Source organism: Macaca thibetana, chromosome 6, assembly GCF_024542745.1.
Source record: "Macaca thibetana thibetana isolate TM-01 chromosome 6, ASM2454274v1, whole genome shotgun sequence".
NCBI lineage: Eukaryota > Metazoa > Chordata > Mammalia > Primates > Cercopithecidae > Macaca > Macaca thibetana.
In genome coordinates, this window is record NC_065583.1 from 12,623,063 (window position 1) to 12,646,130 (window position 23,068).

Here is a 23,068-nt window from a genome sequence, read left to right on the forward strand (position 1 = left end):
GGAAGAATAATTAATAGTTCCTATCTCATACGATTCCTGTGGAAGTTCAATGAGTTAATGCATGTACAATACCATGAGTAGGGCCTGGACAAAGTAATCACTCAGAAATGTTATCATGGTTATTTATTAGTATTATAATTTTTATTATCCCAGTCAAGTTGTAGGGAAGATGCAGTTTGAAGAAAAAAGGAGGTTTCTTAAGGTTACAACAAGTTTAAAATCCAATGATTTAGAAGAGAGGTGACTTGTGATTTGTATGTGAGCTCAGCTCAGCTGCAGGGTGCCCAGGTATTTGGTCAGACATCATTCCGAGGGCTTCTGGGAGGATGTTTCAGGATGAGATTAACATTTAAACCTGTAGACTGAGTAAAACATCTTGCTCTCCCTAATATGGGAGATTTGGGATATTCCATCCTTGAAAATCAGGTGAGCCAATTCCTAATAATAAATCCCTCTCCCCCTTTCTCTCTTTCTCTACCTACACACACACACACACACACACACACACACACACACACACACACACACTTGTCCTCTGTATCCAGGGGTTCCATATCCATGGTTTCAACCAACTGCAGATCAAAAATATTTGGGAAAAAATAATACGATAATAAAAATAATACAAATTTTAAAATATATCTAATAAATATTTACATAGCATTTCTATTGCATTAGGTATTATAAGTAATCTAGAGATGATTTTATGTATGTGAGAGGATGTGCAGTGGTTATATGCAAATACGACACCATTTTATCTGAGGGGCTTGAGCACTCACGGATTTTGGTATCCTGGGGTGGGTTCTGAAAGCAGTCCCCCACAGGTACTGAGGGACGACTGTATATATGTTCATGTTCATGAACATGGATATATATAATCCAAAAATGTCTATGTTCTTTGAAAAGTCAGGAGATTTGACTGCAGTGGCCTCAAACTGGGAGTGATTTCAACTGTCCCCTTCAGGCAGGGGATGTCCCCAGTTATCCTCAGCCCAACACACGTTTCCTTTTGGCCAGCTCCACATAGGCAGTGGCGTGACTTTCTCGGGACTACTGGGCAAATTGACTGCCCTCAAGAATACAGGATTCATTCATGGAGTGAATATTCATTGGTAGGTGTCAGGGTCAAGGTGAATAGGACAGGGGTCACTTCACTCAAGAAGCTCACATTCTGCTGGAAAAGACAAATAAGTCTAGGACTGCGGTGTTGAATGGTTAGTGCCGGGTAAGGCCAGGATCTCTGGGGTTATCCAGTCTGGAGTAGAGGGGATGTTTAAAAAGCCCACTGAAAAGTAGAGAATCCTTGAGCTGAGTCTTGAAGGTTATATAGAAAGTTAGAGGGGTGGAGAAGAAGATAAAAGAAACTCTAAGCAGAGGGGAATAACATGTGCAAAGGCCCTGTGGTGAGGGTAGCCAGAGCATATTGCAAACAGTAGCCAGGCATATTGGGGCACTCAGATGTTGAGACCAGAGAGGGGTATGAGTGGCAGGATCATTTTTCTTGAAACTGATTCAAGATTGTTGAGGGATTCTTTTAGCAATGAAATGATCAATATATTTCCATTTGAGGAAGTTCTTTCTGGCTGCGTTGTGGAGAATGAATTGAGGGGGCATGGTGTAGGCAGGGAGACCAAGGAGTCATGGAGGCAGATGGCTGAGCATTCATGAGTCTCATGGAGTCGAAGATCTCCATTCTAGTAGTTAAAGCTTAGATTCCTATTGCGCTGTGCATGGGATAATAATTTAATCTCTTAACACACTTCAATGTGAATGAGACTGGGGACCCCTCCCAAGAGCAAGTTTCCATGGTGGGAGGTCTAGAGGTCACACTAAGGCATTGAAAACAATCTTCATCTTTACACATGTCCTGTCCTGTGAAGAGGAACCATTCAAGGGACCAGTAATGACCTTGGGTGGGATGTTTGTGGGCTGTTCTTCTGGACTAAATATTGTGCAGCAAAAACCAAAGTCGTATTGCCTCCAGATGCCCACATTCATGGCTTTCTTCTTGGAAGGTGACAGCCAAGTTTCCTTTTCTCTCTAAGACCATCAAAGTGAAAACACTAATTTCAGCCTCCCATGGCACTCAGGACAAAATGAAATATGCTAAGTATTAACTCACTATTCTTTTTTAAAGCAAATAGAACTCAAAACCAGGTAGGCAGGATGAGCCCAGGGGGGACTCCAATGGTCAGCTTTCACTCTGACTCCCATTCTGGGCTATTTATTTTTAAAAAAACAGAAGGACATTTTGAGAGGCAGCAACTAGCATTCTCTTGCCAGCAGGGTTTGTTGACACATGGGATTTTCCTGCATCAGCTTGTCATCTGCCAGTGACCCCAGAGAACCCTAATGAGTCAGCCTCTTAAACTGTGAGGTATCCCTGTTCCTTTGGTGAAGATGGAGAGGATGGAGATGCCTGGAATTGGTCACAGGGGCTCTGGAGGATGGAATAACCCAGTGTCTACTTGGCCTTCCCACCACCGTGGACTTAGTGTGGAGGCTCTGGGGCAGATGGTTACAGTAAGGTTACTTTTAGTAACACTTTTAGTGTGTTTGTGTCCCTTTTGTCCCCCGCCTCAGGATCGGAAGGAATGGTTTAGCATTATTTTCATTGGCTGAGCCACCAATCTCTCCTGCACCTAAGTAACAGCATGGACCCATATTCCTGACTCCTTTATTCTGGGAAACTCTTCACCTGCTTCCATTTACTAAGCGCTTTCTTCCACTCTTGCCTTTGTGCTGTGACAATCCTGGGAAGTGGGTACCATTTTCCCCATTTGACTAATAGGTAAATGAAGCCTCATCTAGTTTGAAGGATTTGACACAAGTTCACAAATCCTTCATGTGACTTTGCCAGGACTGATCCCAACTGTTAAGTCCAGGGCTTTTTTCTGTCCTCTCCTTCCCATCTGATTCACGGTGTTTATCACCGTCTCCTTGGGCCCAAGGGGATTCCGTGTTCACCATTCTTCCTAGGCTCTTCTAGCTTTGGACTGGATCCCTCATTCTACTGGCTTGAACTTACCTGTTTGTACAGGCCGCACGCTCCACTCTGTTTTATCACTTACCCCCAGCATTAGCAGTGCCAGAGAGAGACTTGGCAGGGTGATGAGATAAGTAGAGGTGAAGTGGAACAAGGTGTTCCAAGCTAAAGGCCAGTCATCTCTCTGACATCTGCTCCCCAGGAAAGAAACTGCCTTCTGGCTCATGGTCAGTCTGATTTCGTTCAAATAAGCCCAGAAAGTGGGCCTGGACCTGCCTCTTCCAGCTGGCAGATACCCTCCTTGCCTTCAGGGCACACCTTAGATATTATCTTATTGCAACATTGCCTGCCTTCCTGCCATAATGCAGGGTTAGATTCCCCTCTGGTAGCACTTGTTACATCATGTGGCCATCCTCCCCTTACCTGGCCACCTCGCCTACTACACCATGAGCACACACTGAGGTCTTGCCCAGCATTCTGTGTCAGGATATGGCATGGTTAGGACTAGGATGTGCTGTGAAGTCAGACTGCCTGGATTTCAATCCCAGCTCCAGCACCTAATAGCTGTGTGACTACTTTGAGGCTGAATTGTCATATCTGTAAGATAGGGCTAATAATCATTTCTAATCAAAAGGTTATGAGAATAAAATGGCATAAAATCTAGAAAACAGTCAGCACCGTGAAGGGCACACAGTAGTTGCTAAACATGTGTTAGTGATTCTTTTTGCATCCCTAGTGTCTAGCACATGGAAGGGAAGGAATGGAAGCTAGGAGGAAGGAAGTGTTCATTGAATTAAGGAACGATGAACAATTGAATGGATGATGAACAAGTCACACAAGCATGAGGATAGGACCAGCCCCCAGAGATACCCTGAGACCATCCTGCCAGGTTTGTATGTCAAGGCCACTGTCTTGGGGGCTTCTGTGCCTGCAAATCGTCTATTTCGTGCCAACACCAAACCATAGCCTGAGAGGCATATTCCTTGCTGAGCAGAGAATTTCCTCAGGTTGTTTTATCCCTCCAGAAACAAGGAAGGGGATAGGTCGGAAGAAGGTGAGATGACAGAACACTGGGGAGAGGGGCTGGGGTACGGAAGATGCTTGCTTTAAATCCTCAAGGGAATTTCTGGAGGGTCAAGCAGAGGTCATAGATGTAGCCACCAGTAGCCACTAGGCAACTAGGAGCAGGCTATGAGCTTTTGTGCTGCTGGAAGGGTGCAGGCATCTGAGATCTGACCTGGGATCTCAGTGCTTCGGCCTTTTTCTGCCTGCCCAAGTGTGTGACCCTCCTACCCACTGGAATGTGGCTGTGCTGGAGATGTAATCAGCAGAATTCCTCCGGCTTCTCAAGAAATGCTCCTCTGGGAAAGAAAAGTACAAAGAGGTTGGAAAAATGTGAATCCTGCCTCTTGCACCTGAACAATCATCCCATTGTAATGACTGTGTCCAGTAAAGGAGACGTGTGATCAAATGACATCTTCATCAGAAACCATCTACACTTAACCCTCCTATCATTTGACACATTTGTAGGTGGGCACGTCGATGTCATCCATTTCATCCACTTTTGCTCTTGCGTGTGCTTGCTGAGCTATTTCATGTCTACTAAACTGTACACGGCATCTCTCTTTCTGGAATTGTCAGAGCTGCGAACATCTGACTAGCATCATGCAATGTGTGGACTAGATGGAGATCCCACTGATAAAATGGAGTCCTCTGTGCATCCCAGCATTTGTTCAGATTCTAGCTTAAGGTCATAAAAATCATCTCTCCTTAGGCTGTGGGCTTGGGAGCAAAAACCTTCTGCATCTACTAAGAGCAGATTCACATCTAGGCCAAAAATGTGCCTATGATTGGGCATAGTTATTGGTTGCGTGTATACTGTGTGTGTACACACACATGTGTGATTTGGGTGTGGGGTGTCCACATTAAAAGGGATGAGGTTCTGTTTGTAGAAAGACACTTGGTCACTTGGCTCCATAGAAAGAGAAGTTCTTCCTGGAGTAATTTGTGACTGAATAATTAACCCTAAGGCATGTGAGAAGAAGCCTGCTTTCCAAAAAAAATCAAGCCGGAGCTCAGGGATACCCATTGGGAAGGCCCAGGCAGCTTGCCTGGGGTCAGAGTTTCCCTTTGCTCTGGGCATCCTTTCTGACAGGTTTTCCCCAAATGGGGAGAAAGCACTTGTCAAGTATATTTTAAAAATTTTTAAAAAGAACATTTTGAATGGCTCCTGCTTCAGGCTCCCTGGGGGTTCCCCACTTATATTTTTAAAAGCTCAGGCCTTGGCAGGTCTCAGCTTTTCAGTTGGCATGAAACGGACTGGAAAATGTACTTGATCCTCCAACTTGTGCCTGGGGAGCAGGGTTTGGACCTAACAAAGGGCAGATGAGGAGCAGCATCTGGGACCTTTGTAGGGGGGTCTACAGAGCAAGCGCCAAGGTACCAGTGTCAACCTGACAGCCCTCCTGCTACTGCTGCTGCGCCTGACTGCTTCGTCCAATGGCTCCCTATGGCCAGAAATGTCTGTGACTGCTAAGCTGACATCATCCTGTAACTACTCTTTTCGTAGAATAAACATCTCCCCGGTAGTCTGCCTTTGATAGTTTTAACAGTTCCCCAAACCGTCCCAAAAAGGTGAAAGCATATTGGATAGATACAATTTTAAAAATGCATCTATAGTTCACAGTGTGATTCTTTTTTCTCTCCTTTCTTCCTCCTTTCCTTTCTCCCTCCTTTCCTTTCTCCCTCCTTTCCTTTCTCCCTCCTTTCCTTTCTCCCTCCTTTCCTTTCTCCCTCCTTTCCTTTCTCCCTCCTTTCCTATCTTCCTTCTTTCCTATCTTCCTTCTTTCCTTTTCTCTTCTACCTTTCTTCCTCCTTTTTTCCTTCCTTCCTCTCCCAATTCCTCTCTCCTTTTCCTCCTCCCCATTTATCTACCCACCCATCTATCAATCTATCCATCTTCCTTTCATTCTTTTGTGGGTGAAACACAAGCAAACTGTAATACCATATCTCACACTTAATGGATTAAGTGGGGAAGAAAGAGGAGTTAGAAGTTACAGCTTTTTGGCCCTATAGGCAGGTAACAGTGCATGCTTCAGGTAGAGATAGCAAATGGTAATATTTCAACACTGAATAGGTTCCCAGTTTCATGGGTCCTAACAAGGAATCTTAACCCGAGGTTCATGTGCGGCACTCAGGAGCTCTGTTACCTGAAATTGCAGACAAACTATCTGTGCATATTCCTGGGGAAATGGTGCACCAGAAGCATCTAACAACCATTGTTACAACCACCTGGGACTTAAATGATGGACTAGCTGTCTTGTGACCTGTCTGCACTCCACCTCTTCTCCCTTTAACAGTAGGATGACATTGTAATATAGTGGTTAAAAATGCAGGCTTGGAGTCACGCTACCTGGGAAGGAATCTTGGCTCCACTCATTACCGGCTGTGTGACCTTAAATATTTAATACCACTGAGCTTCAGTTGACTCAGTGGGAGTATGGATTCTACTACTACATAGGAATGTTGAATGGACTAAATGAGATCATGCCCATAGCGATGGGCTACATCTCAGTGGCTCAGTATATACCAGTAGCCATTGGTGCTGTGGTGTGATGCCCTAGATCCATCCCTAATCCATAAAACACAGATGTGCTTGTTGGAAGGTATGCTCTAAGCCAAGGGACAGCAAACTGTGACTTTGGGTCAAATTCTGTCCATCTTCCTTTCATTCTTTTGTGGGTAAAACACAAGCAAACTATTTTGTAAAGTTTTATGAAATTACAGCCACACCCACTCGTTTACATATCTATGGCTGCTTTTCAGGCACAAGGGCAGAGTCCAGTAGTTGTGAACGAGACCTTAAGACTTGCAGAGCCCAAAATATTTACTATCTGGCCCTTTACAGAAAAACATTTGCTAACCCCTGCTCTAAACAATTAGGAAACAATAAATCATATAAATCTACCTTGGAGACACACACAGATACACAAGGAGTCATAGACAAGGATGTTTATAACATCATTATTTTACTCTCAAATAGCTGGAAACAATCTAAATGTCAATCACAAGAAGAATGCTATACTTACACTGTGGCAGTGGAGAAGAATGCATTCTATCTACATTGAGTAATGTGGAAAATTTTCCAGTAGGGATTGTTGAATGAAAAGGGCAAAGATGTTTACCATTTGTATAAAATGTGCAAAACATATTGTATATTTTCTCGCAGTGCATATGTAAATATGCAAATGCATAGAAGGGACCCTGGAAAAATATGCAATGGACAGATAATACTTGTCTTGCCTTGAGGGAGGAATGGAGCTTAGAAGTTTTTGTCAATAGAGACTTCAGCCCTATCTGCAGTACTTTCACAGAATGCATTATGATCAGGAGAATGCATTCATGTACTTATGTAGTTAAAATTGTTTTAAAAAGGATTGTTTGTAAAACGTAAGATACTTGGGCAGAAGGTCGAAGAATAGGTGTAATTCTGCTAGGCTTCCGTGATGGGGTAGAAATGTGATGTCAAGGAACCGCAAGTGCCAATCAATCGTGGGCTAGAAAGGCAGCGAGGCCACTTGACAGTGAGGACACAGACTAGTGTGGCCCATTGAAGGCAGGAGAAGGTGACGCATGGGAGGGAAGTCATTTTTCACAGTTGAGGGCCCCTGGGAACTTAAAATGTTACACCTGATGCCACAGTGAGCCACTCCAGAGAGACATGTCAGGTGGGAAGGCCATGGATGCTGACATATGAAGGCTGGACAGAGCCCCTCCGTCTGGCCTGCCAGACTCAGCGGGGGAGCTTTATTCTTCTCAGTACTCTCACACTTAGTTTTTAATTTCTTCAGTGTCCTAACAGGAGGGGACCAGAGAACTTGTTAACACTTCTCAGGGCTTCCTAAAATTGACTGGACAATTGGATTTGGATTTTTTTCATTAGGGGGGGAAATGCCTGCTTCTAAAATAACTGCCATAACATGTAAACGTGCCGGTCTCATGTGGCTTTTGGTGCAAGATGACTCTGCGTTCATATTTTTAACGTTAGGCAATTAGTTCAGATGGAAGAAAATTTACATGTGCTTCCCGGGATGAGCAGTAGTTATACAATGAATAAGAAGAAACTAAATGGCTAGATCAGGGGATTTTGACTGAAACAAGGGTTTGCCTTGGAATAGTTGGCAGAAAGGGGAAGAAGGGCAGGGAGATAAAGTTTCAAAACTACAGAGATTATTTTCAAATTTCAGGTCTTTGATTAGCTGTTAGGGAAGCAGTCATTAGATGTCCTCCTCCTGGTCCCTGTGGTCTAAGGTGGTGCCAGGGAGTCATGAACCATCCTGGGTCCTCCCCAGGCTGGGGTGTGCCAGCAAGCTGTTTCTATGAAGTGCCAGATAGTAAATATTGTAGGTTTTGCAGGACATGTGGTCTCTGTCACAGCCATTTAGCTCTGCTGTTGTGATGCAAATGCAACTGTAGACAGTAAATAAATGAATGGAAATGGTTCTGTTCTAATACAGCTTTATTTACAAAGCAGTGGCAGGTTAGGGCCACACTTTGCCAACTTCTGTCCTAAAGCAATGATTCTTCACACCTTGGTGTGTCAGCACTCTATTCTGCCCACAGGGGATTTGTAGTACATTTGGAGGGGGCATAGTGAGTGGATAAGGGCTGTAATTTTTTTTTTTTTTTTTTGAGGCTGAGTCTTGCTCTCTTTCCCCTGCTGGAGTGCAGTGATGCAATCTGGGCTCACTGCAACCTCCATCTCCTGGGCTCAAGCTATTCTCCTGCCTCAGCCTCCCAAGTAGCTAGGACTACAGCTGTGCACCACCATGCCTGGCTAATTTTTCGTATTTTTAGTAGAGATGGGGTTTCACTATGTTGGCCAGGCTGGTCTCAAACTCCTGATCTCAGGTGATCCACCTGCCTTGGCCTCCCAAAGTACTGGGGATTACAGGCGTGAGCCACCCCACCTGGCCTGGGCTGTAGCTTCGAAAAACAATTTGGGTTGGAATTCTGGCTCAAAATCTTTATTAGCACCATGACCTTGGACAAGTGGTTTAACTTCATGAACCTCTGTTTCCTCATCTGTAAAATAGGAATAGTAATGACTTCACTGGGATCTTATGAATATTAAATTAACAAAAAGAATACAGGGTGCAGATTTACTGGATTCAAATCCTGGCTCCAACATTTATTAGCTGTGTGATCTTGGACCAATTTCTTTATATTTCTGTTTTTCAGTTCCGTCATCTATAAACGAGATTAACATTCATTCCTACTTCATAGTGTTGTTAGAACCATGATGTGAGTTCACAGATAGGAAAGGCTTAAAACAGTACCAGGAACATAGTATACTGTTAATAAACATTAGGTAGGGAGAAAGGTATTACTTCTATTTAAATATTATTTCTATTCTTAGTACTTTTAAAAAAATAATTTTTACTTGAAATAAAAATTCATAAGGCCTGTTCAAGGCTGTCCTTATAAGATCACACTTGATCGCTTGTATTACAGTTGTGATCAGTACATCACACTTGATCAATTGCATATTTTTTTATACAGTGAGGAATGAATGGAGCATCATCAGCTTATAATCAATAGCCTGGCTTATATCTGGCACAGCTAATGGGGGATGCAAATAAATTCTAACAATAATATATTATTATAAAAGCAAAGACTAGGCCTGGCGAAGTGGCTCATGTCTGTAATCCCAGCACTTTGGGAGGCCGAGGCAGGCAGATCATGAGGCCAGGAGATTGAGACCATCCTGGCTAACATGGTGAAACCCCGTCTCTACTAAAAAATACAAAAAAAATTAGCCGGGCATGGTGGCGGGTGCCTGGTGGTTCCAGCTACTCAGGAGGCTGAGGCAGGAGAATGGTGTGAACCTGGGAGGCGGAGCTTGCAGTGAGCCAACATTGCGCCACTGCACTCCAGCCTGGGCGACAGAGCGAGATTCTGTCTCAAAAAAAATAAATTAATTAAGTAAAATAAAAATAAAAATAAATAAAACTAAAAACAGACTAAAATCCATGAGCTACTCTGCTGTAAAACTCTGCTTCCCATAAGTTGGGGCAGGAAGGGATGTAAGGATCTGCAGAGAAATCTAAGAACATTTTCAGGAATGATCAACTCAACCCCGCAGAACAAGCCAGACCTGGGCCAATCAGCTTCTGTCTCCCACCCCCACCCCAAGCCCCTGCCCCAGGACCTCATTGGGTTCTTTTGAATATTAAGTTAAATTGACAAAAAGAATACAAGGTGTAGATTTACTGGACTCAAATCCTGGCTCCAGTTTGCCCAGTTATAATCAGTTCCAGAATTTTGCTGGACCTTTTGAGAGAAAAGGGTTCTCTTTAACCTACAATAATTGCTAAGCTGTTAGGGTACAATCCTGGAGAAGCCGGAAACCAGGTCATGACTAGAACCCACCTAAGAATGAAACCAGTAAAGAGAAAAGCAAGAGAGATGAATTCTTGATAATACTTACCTCGCCAGATCCGGCTGTACCTGGGTCCTGCTAACTCTCATAATTTACAGTTATAAATAAATTCCCATTGTTCTTAAACCAGTTTCTGTCACTTTGCCCCTTAAAGAGGCCTAACAAATATATCCAACCTATTGTTTTGTGACAGAAGTAAAAACACTGAAAACCATTTTCCAGAACTCCGCTCTGGATAAAACACAGCAAGCTCTCTGCACTTCCTCCATCCACTTAGAAATAAACCACTACACACTGTGTATCAGGTCAGCGTAATAGTTCTAAGGAACATAAGCCCATGCTAGTTGATGTAGATGGCAAATTGATGTGTAAAAAATGAAACAGGTAGGTGTCAGAATTGCTGGAGATCTGAAGAATTGGGCTCAGGACAGGGATGGGAAGAAAGGAAGTGGGTACACCAAAACCACAAAGGGACAGGATGGAGAGAAGGTCACTGCCACCCCTGGATGCTGGCCCTGGACATGGACAACTCACTCCAGCACTTCTGCCCCAGAAATGGACTGCGCTGCCATCTCTGCAAGAATTGTGCATGCTGACAGACACTGCTTTTTCATCAAAAGTTCCAGATTCAAAATCTCAGGCTAGTGTGTCTGATTGGCTGAGCCTAGGTCACGTGCCTGCACCCTGACTACGGAGGCGGCCAGGGAAGTGAGGACCTGACCATTTTGGCTTCTGGAGTGGAGGGTAGACTACAACTCTCACTGCAACTTGGGTAGCAAGAAATAAAAATGGAATGGGATGGAATACAATGGAGTAGAACAGAACAGAATAGAATGGCACATCTCCACTATGGTCCATATGACCTTTCCCAGAAACGCTGCCACTCCTCATGGCCATTTACTCACCATCCTTGGTCCCTAGCAATGGCCACAGCTCCTCTCCTTCACTCTGTGGGTCAGTCTGAATCTGATTTGACCAACCCTGCCTACCTCTGGGTCTGTTTTTTTTTTTTTTAATGGAGTTTTGCTCTTATCGCCCAGGCTGGAGTGCAATGGCACGATCTCAGCTCTCTGTGGCCTCCACCTCTTGGGTTTAAGCAATTCTCCTGCCTCAGCCTCCCAAGTTGCTGGGATTACACCTGCCCACCACCAGGCCTGGCTAATTTGTGTATTTTTTAGTAGAGATGGGGTGTCACCATGTTGGCCAGGCTGGTCTCGAACTTCCCAACCTCAGGTGATCCGCCCACCTCGGCCTTCCAAAGTGCTGGGATTACAAGCATGAACCACCGTGCCCACCCTGAGTCATTTTTTTTGGGCCTCTCAGTGATTTCTGGGACACGTTACCATCCCAGGCTGTCAACCTTGGGCAGCGTGATTCCAGAAGGACCTTGGCCCAGCCCGTGCCATCTGTGAGCGGATTCTAAATATGTTCAGGGCACTGGGTGATAACTGATTATCAGGCCGGTCCAGCTTTGCCACAAGGCATTGCACACGCCTGCCTGCACTGTGGGGAGAAGGAGAGCCAGGCAAGGAGCAGCCGGAGGAAACCACGAGCCCCATCAAGCCTGCCCTCCTTGTCATTTCCCTATGGTCTCCCTGGAAACTAATCTCATTCCTCTTGACGACTGCACAGTGAGGCTGCTTGCTTCAGTGATTGTCAAGGTAGCTTATCCTTTCATTAATTAACTACTCAGAAAAATGCTGTACAACAGTGTGCTGTTTAGCTTCCAGCTTGTTAACATGGGGGACTCCAGAGGAACTTTGACCTGGCCCATGGCCGTGAGTTGCATGACTCAAGAGAAAAGCAGGATGGAAGAGGTGTCTTTTTCTCCATAGCTCCCCCTTATTGTCAGGGATTACAGGTTGAATGGGTAGGAAGAATGGGACCAACAATGCCATTGGGAACACTGCATTTTCTGCCACCTAAAGCAATAACGCATCCCTTACAGGGCCTTGGGAGGTAAGGGCTGGCTTATAGGGTAGGAAGATGTGCTGTGTAGAGTCCCCTTAGGTGACTAGAAATATTAGACTGTGTTAACTTCTTCATTTGAACAATATGAAGGAATAAGAGATCAAAGATAAAGTGTGACTTAAAACCTAAAGTCAAGTTAATATTTATTTGTCATCCATTATATACCCGTCACAGTGTTGAGAACTAGGGCACTCTCTCTCCAAGATCTAATTCTGCCCTCAAGGAGGTCAGCCTGGTAGGACAGATAAGACAGTACAATAAGCTGCCTCAGTGGGAAAGGACAATGGGCACGGGACAGAAGCAGGGGATGCTGTTTTGGGAACACAATGGAGGAGCACTGTACACAAACTTGTAGCTTACACATGTATTCATGTATTCTTTCACAGTTCTGGAGGCCAGACTTCTGAAATCAAGATGTGGACAGGGCTGTCCTCCCTCTGGATGCTCCAGCAGAGAGTTTGTTCCCTGTCTCCTCCAGCTCTGGCAGCTGACAGCATTCCTTGGCTTGTGGTGGCATCATCTCCATCCTGCCTCTGTCTTGTCTTCACATTGCCTTTTCTTCTGTGTGTCTGTCTATAAAGCCCATCCAGAAAACCCAGCTTCAGTCTATCTTTTCAAGATCCTTAACACGTCTTGGTCACATCTTTTGTCATGTAAGGTAATATTCACAGGGTTGAGGGATTAAGAAGTGAACATTTTTGGGAGCCGTCATTCAGCCTACGAAGGCCCCTATTCCAGCCTGAGGTGGGGCGGGAAAGGCTTCCTGGAGGACAAGGTCTGCTGAACTTGGGCCTGTTTGCCTCAGACCCATTCTTCTTTCTTTCCCTGCTCTGCTCTGTATCTCCATGGAGCTGTTGATCTCTGCAGGCTGCAGTTCCCAGGCTTGCATGTCAGCTGGCTTCCATCTGGGTCCTGACAAGGAGAGTCATTCATGGGAGACTGGTGGTGGAGGCACTGGGTCGAAGAAGCAGATTACTATTATTATTACTATTATTTCTCCTCCTTCTCTGCTTTCTTTTCCTCCTTCCTCCCCTTCACCCTCTTCTTTGGTTTGACAGCCTCTCTGGAAATGACTGTGTCACCTTGGTATTTTCATCTCCTGCCAGACAGGCCCCTGGGCTCTATAGCATCACCCTTCCCTTTATCCCTCTAGTGTATAGGTGGGAACAGCTCCCTGCTGTTGCTTATCTGTGTGATGTCTCAGCATTCTGGGTTGGGCTCTCAGTTCTCTTATCACCTGCATACACAACTCCCCTGCATTAAATTCTCCCTGTAGGAAATACCTGAAGTGGTTTTGATTCTCTTGGTAGGACCCTGAATGATGCCAAGTCCAAACTGAGATTCAAGAATGTAGCCTAGGGTAGGGAAGATCATTGTGCCATGAGTCACAGTGGTGAGCCACACACACAGCCCCTACCTCTGTGGAACCCTTGGCCAAGCGGAAAAGTCACTAAGCAACTTATCAGTCAAGTAAATCTGTGGTTACAAACACTGGCAATTGTGTGATGGGAAAATGTGACAGCTATAGAGAAGTACAGTGATGGGACCTCCAGTCCAGGATGGAGAGTCCTTAGGGCTCCCTGAGGAGGAGAAGTTTGCTGAGATCTGAGAGGTACAGAGGTCTCCAGGGTCTGAAAGGTCAGTATGACTGGTGAACCCACAGCCAGAGTGAAGGATTCACCACTAGGGGCACAGAGTGTAGTCAGAGTGCACGGGATTTGGGTTTGGGAAAAGGAGTCCAATGGTATTGTTTGCTTGGAGCAGAAGGGAATATATTCCAGGCCAACAGCTACCTAAGACAGGCCTTAGCTTGTCCACAGGAGATCGGAGACAGACAGCACTCCTGCTAACCCTGCCTTGGAGTTTGAGCAGCCAGTTTTCTTTTCAACAAATGAAGTAACATGTGGTGGACACAGAAGCCATGCAAGAGAACCTCAGGCTTTAGACACTCTCAGGAAGAGGTTTCTAGAAGTTTCCAGCACAAAGGGACCTGTCACCCTCCACCTCCCACCTTGCACACAGTGGCGGATGGCAAGCATGAAGGATGAAGCAGGTTCTGGCTCTGGTTGGGAAGGGGTCCTCCATTTCTTTATTAGCATTTGTGTGTAGATCATGGTACAGGGCTGCTACGTCAGAATCCTAGGCACATCCATATGAAACACAGATTCCTTGGTCCCACCACTGGAGAATCAGAGTCAGCACTTCTTCTGACTGAGATGGAGTCTCACTCTGTCTCCCAGGCTGGAGTGCAGTGGCACAATCTTGGCTCACTGCAATCTCTGCCTCCCAGGTACAGGAGATTCTCCTGCCTGTCTCCCGAGCAGCTGGGACTACAGGCACGCGCCACCATGCCTGGCTCATTTTTGTATTTTTAGTCGAGACAGGGTTTTGCCATGTTGGCCAGGCTGGTCTTGAACTCCTGGCCTCAGGTGATCTGCCTGCCTCGGCCTTCCAGAGTGCTGGAATTACAGGCATGAGCCCCCATGCCCAGCCAGAGTCAACTGTTCTCAAGAAGGGCCCGGAATCGGTATTCCTCAAAGCTCCTTGGAGATTTGGACGCACAGCCAGGTGCAGCAGCCAGTGCTCAGTCTGATTCTTGGAGAGACCCTTGCCCCAAGTCATGGGTGTGGTGTAATTATCAGTCTCTCCATACTGCATTCCTCTGACCAGTCTTGCTCACTCCTGGGCTAGTTGTAAATCCCTGGCTCAGAAATCCTGTTGCTATGGAAAGGGTTTTATGCTGTGATTCTCTTTGGGTTTGCTATTCTTATGCCAGTTGTTTCTGTTGTCATTGTTATTGTCACTGTTGTTGTGGCAAAAAAAAAAAAAAAAATTCCAAGAAAAAAAACTTTGACAGGGGAGTAGGAGACAGTAGGGATCTCAGCGTTTTGCAGACTCCCTGATGATGGACGCTTTGTAATACGCATTGTGTCTTCTGAAACACCATGAACCAGCTGGCTAAGATAAGACCAACTTAGGAGGGAGGACAGGCTCGTTTATGAACACAAGCACACAAGCCATACGGCCAGCCGACACACTGCAGAAGATAGAGTGGCTCAGTCCCCACCTTCTCAAAAGCAGTTGTCCTTTGTTTCCTACTTTAGAGAATCTGGAGAGTAATTGGTCAAGAAAACAGCGGTAAGGAATGGCTACCATGCAGAGAGTTGTAAGACATTGGCAGCTAGGGGCACCTCTGCCCTCCTGCCTCCTGTGTGCCCATATTCTAGAAGTGAGGAAAGTCCTGGCCTATAGGTAGTCCAGAGAAAATGGTGGTAGGAAGGTAAAGAGAATGGAGGAAAGTAGGGGGATGCCAAGTTAGAACTCAATATGTTGGTCTACAGAGCAATTTGTTTTCCTTTCACTAACACTTATTTTTGATTATCAAAGGTATACATTCCTCCCTGTGAAAATTATAAAAAATATAGAAAGTATAAAGAAAGGAAAAATCACTTAGGATGTCACCAGTTACTACTGGCATTTTGACCTATTTCCTTTGAGTTTTTGATATGCAATGTTTTTTCTTTTTTCTTTTTTTTTTTTTTTGAGACGGAGTCTCACTCTGTCGCCCAGGCTGGAGTGCAGTGGCGCGATCTCAGCTCACTGCAAGCTCCGCCTCCCGGGTTCACACCATTCTCCTGCCTCAGCCTCCCAAGTAGCTGGGACTACAGGCGCCCGCCACCACGCCCGGCTAATTTTTTGTATTTTTAGTAGAGGCGGGGTTTCACCATGTTAGTCAGGATGGTCTCGATCTCCTGACCTGGTGATCTGCCCGTCTCGGCCTCCCAAAGTGCTGGGATTACAGGCGTGAGCCAGCAATGTTTTTTCTTTATTGGTTGTAACTATGCTACAAAAACCTTTGCTGGTTTTCTGAGTTTTCATTTAACAAAAAACATACTGAGATCATTGTGCTGTGTTATTAAAAGCTTTTTGAAAATGTTTTAGATGATCATATAATATTCCGCTGGGTGGCTGCACCATGCCTTAGGTGACTGTTCTTCTCATGTTACGCACATAGGTCGTTCCTAATTGTACACTGAAATAAAAGCTCCCCCATGTGCAGAGGCCAGGGGTGCATTCTTAGTCCTGACCTCACTTTTCTCTTGAAGCAACAGGAGAAAGCACTGCCTCACATCCCTACAAAGTGAGCCCAGCTCCAGAAATCAACAGCAGGCCATAGAGATTTGCCTACAAATGCCCTAGACCTACCTGGGAGATGGCAGCATTACCAACCTCACAGCAAAATAGAGTTGAAAATCTCCAGTAGACACTTCTGTCCTCTACCTCTCTCACCACCTTCTGGACTCTGTCTTCTCCTCCCCCGCTGCAGCCATCCCCCGCAGTATGCCTCCCTAGCAGTTAGTGCTTTGCAAAATATCTGGGGGAAGAAGCTAAGTCGTTTTGTTGTTTTGTTTTGCTTTGCTTTGTTATGAAATACAAAATAGCATGCTGGGAGGGTGCAAGATGTCAGGCTGCTAAATATTTACTCAATTGCTGTATTGCTGACTCTTATTGCTGGCTAGTAAGTAGTTGCAAGATAGACTCTAGTTTTTGGACTACACTTTGCATAGTACTAATCTTCAGCCCTTTCCTTTTATGCTCAGCAGTTTCTCACTTCTTAACTTCTCCAAACTTGCATTCTCACACCATCATCCTGCCCAACACAGACTTCTCCTTTGGGTGTCCCCTTGTTAGACAGCAGTCAAGGGCATAGTTAGTTATACCAGTAGTGCTGAAATGAACATTTGGGCCTAAACCTTTGTCCACATTTCTGCTTAGGAGAGATTTCCCAGAGATGAATTAAGGGCCAAAGGACAGGGCATTCTTAAAACTCTTGACCCATGTTACCAAACTGCTTTCAGAACATTTGCACAAATTTTCATTCTCACCAGCAAGAGTTAAGAGGTACAGCTTGACTGAATCCATGCTAATATTGACATCAGTTTGATGATTTTTAAAATTTCATCCTTGCTATATGTGAAGTCAAGGAAAAAAATACTATCTCTGAATGGTTCTAATGTGCATTTCTTTTATTTTTAGTCAGGCCATATATAGTTCATGTGTTCTTTTTACAAATGAATTTTCAGGTTGAATTGTTCAACCACCAATTAGAAATAGATAAAGAAATCTCATTGGTGTTATATTCCAGAACACATGCATTAACTAGTTAGATACCCGTGGGCTGGGAATCTGGCCAACACTTGTCAAAAGCTTTAAAGAGAAATCATTCTGAGATCCAAACAATGGATTCACCAACACGCTTTCAGAACTTACAATAGTGGCTGCCAGTTCCTGGGTTCTGATCCTTGCTGCTTGCCCTCTTGCCAGTCATTTATATTTTGTTTATGTGTAAAATGAGGTGGTTAGCCTGTGTAACCTCTATGCTCTTAAAAAACAGAAAGAGGTGTTTGTGCCTTGATCATTCTCACAGGAGAATAAAAATCGGTTATATAGACCTCAAGAGCTTCTGAAGGACACGTTGGAGGGGGGAGGGTAGGCATTTCTGCTGAGGAAGCTGGCTGTAGGGAAAATGAGAGCCTCTGAAAAGTGATTTGGGGAGCCCTCATGGAGTAAAGGGTGCTGCTGACTCTCAGTGCTGCAAGCTGGTGCTCTGTGGCTGAGTCAGTTGCAGGTCAAAGACACCAACACTGGACCAGCTTTGAAAGGTGGCAAGATGGGGCTGCCTAGCAACACCCATGTCATTTCTGCCTGTGGTTTGCACGCGATCCACCCAGCTGTGAATATCACAGAAGGGATTTTCACGAACTCATGGACCTTTCATTACTCCAGAAATGAGAGAGAGGACAGAGCGTAGGCATTGCATGTCTCTGACTCCTCCCTTTAAGACGACGATTTGTCTTGCTGAGCTGGGGCAGGCTGTGTTGGGTTTGGGTATTGACACCAAACAGTTCTGATTCACAGCGGTAACCTCCTTCTTATTTCCATTTCATTAATTTTCATTAAGGCTTAAACAGCCATGCATGTGGCCTGGATTTGGGGAATTGGAGTGGATCTGGACAATTAAAAGTCCCTTAAGTTTTGCAGGTTATCTCTGAGTAGAGCAAGACCAGAGAGAAAAACCCCTCCCACCCCCCTTTGCTGATGTGTTAGTTGAAGTGATTTCAGTGGGATTAATTGACTGCTGGAATGATTTGCATTTTATTGCCCGGGTCTGCTCATTGGGTCAGAAGATGTCATAAAAGCAGAAGCCCAAGGTTGCTGACAGCCTCAGAGACAGCAGGCTGCTCCACAAAGAAACTGGACCAGCCGTTCTCATTCTTTATAACTCAGCAGTGTAATAAGCCACATGTGATTCCAGCCAACCTGCTCTGGCTCTGAGAGTCACATGTGTTTTTCCAGGAGCCCAGGAAGCAAGTAAACCCCAGTGGAAGTTGGAGGGCTGAATTTAAGAAAGAAAGAAACCTGGGGTCTACAGAGAATTGGATGTGGTTAGTAACCCAGTAGGAATTTTCTCCAAGGCGTGGGTAGAAATCTCCACGTGCTGGTGCTGTTAGACTTGTAAAACGTTTATAGCTGTAGGTTGTTGTTGTCGATAGCAGGGATTAGACACTCCTGCTGGGAGACACGGGTAACATGAATGGGTGAGGTTGGTCAGGTGGAGAGTGGAGGGGACTGGGCTCCCCTGGCCCATGGGAGCCTTTGTGTGGATTAGGAAAAGGGGCCCCTTCCTCCCAGTGGAAGCCAACTTGGCCCAGCTTTGATTTGAGCCCCTCTGAGTCCCCTCAGCACGCACAACCTATCCAACAGCATGCCGTGGTCTGGCCCCTGAAAGAGGGTAACCCTGCTCTGCTCAGAACCAAGTTTGTCACCCAGGGGTATGGACCCAGTGTTGCTACAGCTTCTGGTTTTTGTTTTTGTTTTTCAAAAGAAACTGAACATTTGATTTCATGTGTGTAAAATATCCCAATTTTGAGGCTGGGCACGGTGGCACACACCTGTAATCCCAGCACTTTGGGAGCCCAAGGCGGATGGACCACCTGAGGTCAGGAGTTCGCCACCAGCCTAACATGGTGAAACCCTGTCTCTACCAAATATCAAAAAAAAAAAAAAAAAAAAAAAAAGCTGGGCATAGTGGCGCATGCCTGTAATCCGAGCTACTTGGGAGGCTGAGACAGGAGAATCACTTGTACCTGGGAGGCAGAGGTTGCAGTGAGCCAAGATCATGATCGCGCCATTGCATCCCAGCCTGGGCAACAAGAGCGAAACTCTGTCTCCAAAAAAAAAAAAAAAAAAAAAAAAAAAAGGAAATATCCCTATTTTGGAATGCAAGCCATGGCTTCAATTTTTTTTTTCTCTCTCAAATACTGTTGGAGTCAACCAACAGAGGTGTGTGTGAGGGAGCCTAGGCTGCAGGCTGCAGACTCTGGTACCATATCGTCTAGGAGTCTCTAATATCCTGCCCTTGGCCAAACTGAAACAAGAGTTGAGGATTCCAGAATTCTTTTGATTCTTACACTCAAGCACACTTTTGGAAAAGAACAAATGCCAAGCATGATCCTGGTCACTGGTAAGGTGAAGACTGCCCTCCAAGCGAAGAGAGTAACAGGCAGAGGAAGTGAGGTACAGGGTTTGTGAGAGAGCAGGTTTACTAAGAAAGGCAAGCAGAGCTAACCACGAGGGACAGTTTGCTCCAGGTGGGTATTCTAAGTAGCTAGTGAGCTCTGCCTCTTTAATTGCCAGACAAACAGGAAGCATTCCAGGTCACCCCCTGGGGCGCTGAGAATTGGGAAGAAGGAGGAGCAATCCTAGAGGGTGCTGCATGCCAGCTCCTGGGTGGACAGCTGTGAGCCATGCTGTGTGCTGCCCAGAGGCCTGTGATGGCTGACTGCAGCCCTGACAGTGTTTGGTCTTCCCCGCTGAGCCCAGATTGAGTGCATATAGATGGCTAATTAAACTCTGAACTGACAAACACACATACTGGAGAGGCTCCCCTTTGAAGAGCAGGAGATCACAGGGACAATTTCCTGTTTGCCCCTTTGCAACCTCAGTCTCATCAGTTTGGGATTGTAAGTTTAAGGCGTGCTGATAGCCCTCAACACCATCACCTGTTGCAAGAAGTTCTAAGCCTGGATGGGTGTTGATCTCTTCTGCCCCCACTCTCTAAAGCCCCGTTTCACTTTCAGGTGTGTGTGCTTTGAAGGGGGAGGGGAGATGTTCGACCAGTAAAGCTTTAAGTTCCCAGTTAACCTAGAGAGTCTTTTTGTATGACTCTGTTGAGGGAATAGGTAGATATCCTTCTGCCCATGTGTGTATATTCACACATGTATCCAGATTTCCAAATGTATTTGACAGGTAAGTGCAAATACCTGTCAGTGCAAATAGAAATCGAGTCAACAATGAAGTTAGTTTGGTTGGAGGCCTTTGTGTGATCCATTCCGCTTCTGAGGTGACCAGTTAGTTCCCAAATTGTGTTGAGTAATGATGTTTCTTCTCACCAGCAACTAAGGAGACCAAATTCTTATTTTGGATAACACATGTTACATATGGTAGAGATTTAATAAAGATCAGTGTTTCAGATTCTGTGATCACATTATTTGCTTTGGAGCTGTAAGAAAGATGCATAAGTTCAAATTGTGGATTTGCCCTGTATTGAACTGCTGGGAACACATTTGTCAATGTGTGAGTGGTGTTATTGGGGCAGGGATAAATTTAGCCGAAAGGAGTGTGAAGTTGCATACAGTTGCTGATGTAAGGTACCAATCATGGTCGAAAGATAAACAATGGCTCTTACAAAAGAGAAGTATTAAACAATATCACATCTTCATCTACTATTTTTCTACTCATGATTGCCAGGATGTGCTGAACCAATTAAATGGCAAGTTGTGATAACTCTTAATCTTTTGCCTCTGATGCAGTCATTCCTACAATTATACCACATGATTCAGGTAGGTAGGTAGAGAAAGAGAGAGACACATGCACGTACAAACAGGTATTTCTCAAAATCCAGGCATCGGAGTGGGAAGAGTAGGAATCAGAGCGTAAAGAGACAAACACCAGCCCTTGAAGAGTTTACAATTCAGTTGGTGGAGGTGGCTTTGTATGTTATTTTTTAAAGAAGCTATCTCATTACTCTTCGGAAAGTAAGTAAGGCATATGAGATTTTAAAAACTTACTTCAACATCATCGTAACTGGGCCTTTGGCCAGCAACTTAAACAGGAAGCTCTGTAGGTTAAAAAACACAATCAAAGCATAATATATGAGCCGTGTGTCTTCAATGTCTGTGAGTTTCATTGGCGGAAAAATAGAAGAAGTTGAAGGCTTTAGACTCAGCATAGAAAGCAGGGGTTTGTTTGGCGTGGCTGCCACATGGCTTCCACTCGAGGGTGGTTTTGCTGGCATGGCTACAGACTGTGGAGTCCCTGCTAAGGACACTTACTGCCACGTCCCTACACCTCTCTGAGTCGTTTTCCTTATCTGCAGAATGTGCTAATAATAAGCATCTCAGAATTGTTTGTGTTAAACGGGATAACAAGCAAAATGTCACACTACCTGTTATGGTGTGGGGGGGGCGTGTGGAGTCGGGCTGACCTGGTTTCAAATGCTGGCTCAGCAACAACCCAGCTGTGTGGGCCTGGGCAAATCACTTAGCCCCTCCGTGCTTTGGTCTTCTCAAATGAAGAACTGGGCCGCTAATACCGTCTCAGTGTTGCTATGAAGAATAAGTGAGACAGTGTATGTAAAAGAGCAAAGCACAGGGTCTGGCCTGGGATACATTTTTTAAATAAATTTGGGGGTTATTCCCTGTTTTGAATATAATTTGCTCTGTCTAACCTCCTACTGCCATTGTGAATTGCTGCTGGGACTCATGCCTTCCTCTAGCTGTCTGCTTAAGAGGGCCATGTGCCACTCAATGGAAGAGCTTCTGGAGGCTTCTGGGACCTTCTCAGAGCAAGCCCTGCAGTCTAGCGTCCCCTTCTCCTCGGGGGCCCTGAGACTCTAAAGCATCCAGTTGCTCCAAAACATGCCATAAAAACCCCAGGAGGAAAGGACCCCATTAGCACCTGCACATTTGGGGACCCTTGTCAGCAAAATGGCCAGGAGCTTCCTGCTGAAACCCCAGGGCACGGCAGGTTTACGGAGACCCTTCATTAAGATGAATTATGAACCTGTGGGTCTCTCTGGTTCCATTTGGCCCAGCCTGGGAGGCAGAGGCCCAGCTGCCCTGCTGGCTGCACTGCATGAAACCTCCTTCCTCTCCCCCTCCCAGGCTCCTTCCCACCCGGCTGTGTACCCCCTACCTTTGTTTAATGAAAGAGAAAAGCACTGCACCCCTCCAGTGGGCCCCAGAGCAGGAGGCAGAGTTCAACCTGAGAAAACTGTTTTCTTGTAAGTGGCAGGCACCTGGCTGTCCAGGCCTGGCCCAGGCCCTTTGTGACTGTGCAGAGTTGGCTCCTGTCCTTCCCTGTTCCCCCAGACCATAAACAAGTCCTGGAGTGGGGAGCCCTGGGGAAGCAGGCGTGAGTGGGGGTGGGGGCGGGGCAGCCACAGACCTCTCTGTGCATTTGTTCCTATCTCATGTAACAGCTCAGGGGTTATCCTGTTGGCTCCTCCAGGGTACCTGGTTTTTCACATTTTTTTTTCTTTTTTCTTTAAAACCATGAAATACGAACAATGGTTGTTCAGAGAAGTCAAGCACAAATGCTCTCCAGAGCAG

The 23,068-nt window shown here is 45.5% G+C and overlaps 1 protein-coding gene across 2 annotated transcripts in view; it reads left to right on the top strand.

Moving 5' to 3' along the window:
- Positions 1-23,068, top strand: part of SLIT3 (slit guidance ligand 3) — a 641,932-nt gene that overhangs the window by 196,611 nt on the left and 422,253 nt on the right. The window lies entirely within an intron of this gene.